The sequence below is a fragment of the Canis lupus genome, chromosome 1, assembly GCF_048164855.1.
Source record: "Canis lupus baileyi chromosome 1, mCanLup2.hap1, whole genome shotgun sequence".
Taxonomy (NCBI): Eukaryota; Metazoa; Chordata; class Mammalia; order Carnivora; family Canidae; genus Canis; species Canis lupus.
Window position 1 is genome coordinate 119,394,452 of NC_132838.1, and position 4,234 is coordinate 119,398,685.

A 4,234-nucleotide genomic window follows, 5' to 3' on the forward strand; every position below is an offset into this window, starting at 1 on the left:
CTTCCTACTGCTTTGTAGCGGCCCCCTCACATTTTTTAGATACAAGCTCTTTATCTGATAATACGTATTGAAGCAACTCCTCTCACATGTGGCTTACTTTTCCCTCTCTTAATCATGCCTTTTGATTGAGAGAAATTTCTAATTCTACCGGAGTCCGATTCATCACTTTTCTTTATCTTTCTTTCTTTCTTTCTTTCTTTCTTTCTTTTTTTTTTTTAAACCAATAGTGCTTTCTGTGTTCTGTTTAAGAAAATGAATCTATCCTCTCCCCTAAGTCTTCTTCCGGCTGCTTTGTTATTTTACCTTTCACATGCACATTTCGCACGCACAGCCATGGACTCGGTTTTAGGATGTGGTATAAAGTAGAGATGAAGGGTATTTTTTTTTTCAATATGGATACTTAATTGGCCCAGCACCCTTTATCGAAAAGGCTGGGCTTTCTCTACTGCCCCACGATGTCAGCTTGGGGTGGGACACCGGGAGCCTGTAGACGGTTGGGTTTATTTCAACCGTGTCTGCTTTGTGCCACTGGTCGATCCGTTTACCATCGCACTGTTTCTGCACTGCTGTTAGCTGCAGCAAGTCCTCCAACTTTGCTCTTCTTCACATGTATTTTAGAATCAGCTTGTCGGATTTCGCCATCCCTTCTCCCCTTCCCAAAATCCAGGCAAATAACAACGAAACCCTTTGGGACTAATGTTAATGCTTTGGATCTCTAGATCAATTCTGCAGGTCAGCTCGACGAAAACCAACATCTTCCATTCTAATTCATGAACAGAGTATACGCCTCAGCTAAATTTATATGTTCTACAATTTCTCAAAATGATGTTTTATAGTTTTCCGTATAGAAATCGTGTACATAATTCACTAGATTTGTTTTTACGTATTTGATTTTTTTATGCTGTTATGAGTTTTATTTTCTAATTGTTTCTGGTACATAGAAGTACAATTAGTGGGGCACCTGGGTGCCTCAGTCAGTTGAGCATCAAACTCGTGATTCCACCTCATGGGTGATGGGATCAAGCCTCCCTCAAGCCCTGCATTGAGCTCCATGCTTGGCAGGGAGTCTGCTTGGGATTCTCTCCCTCCTCTCTCTCTCTCTCTCTCTCTGCCCCTCTCCTGCTTGTGCTCTCTCTCTCGTGCGGTCTCCCTCTCTCAGATAAATAGATAACATCTTATTTTAAAAAGAAATACAGTTAGTTTTTGTATATTGAACTAGTATCCAATGACTTTGCTAAATTAACTACTTAACCTTAAATTTACTTGTATATATTTTTTAATTGTTTTTACCCAATAGTGTCATATGTAAGACAATTTTATGTCTTTTTCTTAAAGATTTATTTATTTATTTTTGAGAGAGAAAGAGTGCATGGGGAAGAGGGGGAGAGGGAGAGAGAGAATGGAAAGCCGACTCCCCACTGAGCATGGGGACCAATGCAGGGCTCGATCTCACGACCCTGAAATCATGACCTGAGCCAAAATCAAGACTCAGACAATTAACTGAGCCACAAGACAGTTTTATGTCTCTTTCCTATTTCCACACCTCTCTATTTCTTTTCAGATTAGCTTCTTTCACTCAGTAACATGCATTTATGCTTTCTCCTCTGTCTTTTCATAGCTGAACAGCTCATTTCTTTCTAGCACTGAATATTATTCTGCTCTGTGGATGTACCACAATTTCTCCGCTCATCTACCAAAGGGTATCTCGGTTACTTCCAAGTTTTGGCACTTAGGAACATAGCTGTTATAAACATCCATGCACAGGCTTTTGCGTGGACATAAGTATTCAATTCCTTTGGGTAAATACCAAGAAGTAGGGCTGCTGATTGAATGCTACGAATATGTTTTGTAAAAAACTGCCAAACTAAAAACAAAACAAAACAAAAACAAAAACAAAAACAAAAAAACCTGCCAAACTGTCCTCCGAGGTGGCTATACCATTTTCCTTCCCACAAGCAATGAATAAGTGTTACTGTTGCTCCACGTCCTCGCAAGCATTTAGTGTGGTCATTGTCCTAAATTTGGGTGACTAAAAGGTGAGCCCTTTTACTTCTTTTTCTTGCCTTATTGCACTGGCAGGGGCCTCCAGCACAGTGTTGATGAGTGCTGACGTTCCTCCTGGTTTCCAGCCTCAGTGGAAAAGCATTCAACATTTCAGCATTAAACGTGATATTAGCCGTAAGGTTTGGGGGGGGGTGCGCCGGGTTCGTATATCTGTTTCTTGGCGGGCTTGGGGATTGGACGGAAACCTTTATTAGACCGAAGAACTTCTCTTCTGTCTCTAATTTGCAAAGGAGTTTTTTTGTTGGTTTAAATCACAGACGACTGTTTTCTGAATCTATTGAGAAGATCTTACGGTTTTCCTTGCTTTTTTTCTGTAAATGTGGGGAATTGTACTTCTGGACTCTGGGATGGCAAACCAGTCTGGCCAACTTTTGATTCCCACTGGGCTTTGCAGATTCTAGTTCCACTCCACTAAAATATCCTCTTGAGCTATAGATCTGGACAGTATCATGCAAATTCCATCCCACCAGTGCCCTGGAGTCACTCCTTCCCTTCAAAGGCATATTCCACATACAAGGAGCGTTGCTCGAAACCCACAGGCTCCTGGCAGGTGCTTGAGGCTCGGCCACCTGCTGAGCGCACTGGACCCTCTCCCAGCGGACCCCATTGTTGCAAAGGCAACTAAGCGGGCAGAGTCAAGCCAGCCAGCAGGTCGACCCCCCAGCCCCCCACCCCCACCCCCAAGTCCCCGGGGAGCCTCGGCAGCCAGCGCCGCCCCCACCCCGGGCCCGCGCGGGGCTCCTTTAAGAAAGCGGCTGCTGAACGCGTCTCTGGGGCGGGAGGCAGAGGGCGCCAAGAATGCGGGACTCCGACGAGGCTTCGCGGGTGGCCTCCCCCGCGCGTCCCCCCAGCACTTCCCGGGGTCGCCCTGCACCCCCGGGTCCCCGCCCCCCGCTGCCAAGGCCCCTCGGCCGCCAACCTCCCGGCACCGCCCGGCTCGCAGCGGGATGCTCCGCCCGCAGCCCACGGTGGCCGTCGGGCCCGGCCCCCCCGCCCCCCGCCCCCCCCCCCCCAGCCCCGGGGCCGGGCCGAGGGCCTCATCCACATGCAGGGGACGGCGCGGCGCGGCGGCCGCCAGGAAGGGACAAAGGCTGTTCCGCCGCCGGCCGCACCGTGCCAGGCTCGCCCCGCCCGCCGCCCCCCTTGCGTCTGCTCCGCCGGCTGGGGCCGCCCAGTCCGGAGGGCTTCCGGGAGGAGGCGGCTTCGCCGGGACCCCCCTCCCCCAGCTCCCGGCCTCCTCCGCGACCTCCGGGGCCACAGGCCCCTTCTCCGGGCCTCCGGGCCGCCCCGGACGCGCGGGGCCTTCGCGCAACGCGCGGGTTCTCGTCCACGGAGCGCGCCCCCTCACCTGTGACCGGGCATCTACCTGCAGGTGGAGCCTGCCAGACCCCGAGCGAGCGCGGCGGGGCGGGCAGAGGGCGCAGAACCCGGGGCTCCCTTAAGGGCTGCGGGGGTGGGGGGGGGTAGAGGCCAGGCTTCTGGTGATGGGCGCGTCGGTCCCCTGCTCCGCCGAGGGCTCCCGGGACGCACCCCTCCTGGGGCTGTATCTCACCCCACCCCCACCCCCACCCCCACCGTCGGAAGCCAAGGAGGCATCCTTGGGGTTTCCGTCTGGACCCCGCCACTTGCTCTGGGATCCTCCTCACGTACCTCTGGGCCTCAACTTGCACCTGTAGAATGGACCCAGCCTCCAGCCTCCAGCCTCCTCCCCGCTCCTCCCGCAGGCGCGCGCTGGGGGCGGGGGGGGGGCAGGATTTGAGGGGTCTGGAGGGCCCAGCTACTATTCCTGCCGGCTGCCTCAGTCTCCTCCAGGGCAGGGACGGCCTTGCCTTTGAGCCCCGCTCCCCCACCCCCACCCCCACCCCCACCCCCACCCCCACCCCACGACTAGATGTAACTCAGGCAGGGGAGGCCCCTCTTCCTGGGCTAGAGAGTTCTTCCAGGTCTGCCCCAAGTCCTCTCGGGCCTTCCCAGGCAGGGGGGTGGGGGCGGTTCCCTTTAAGGGAGGTGGGGGAGGGGGCTGCCCGCCGGCCCTCCCCCCACCCCCCACCCCCACCCCCCACCCCGCAGCCGGGGGCCCAGCGTCCGGGCCCCGCGCCAGCGCATGCGCCCGCCTGTGGGCGCTGTCCGGGCTGCGAGGGCGGCGAGCGCTCGGACAGACGGACGGACC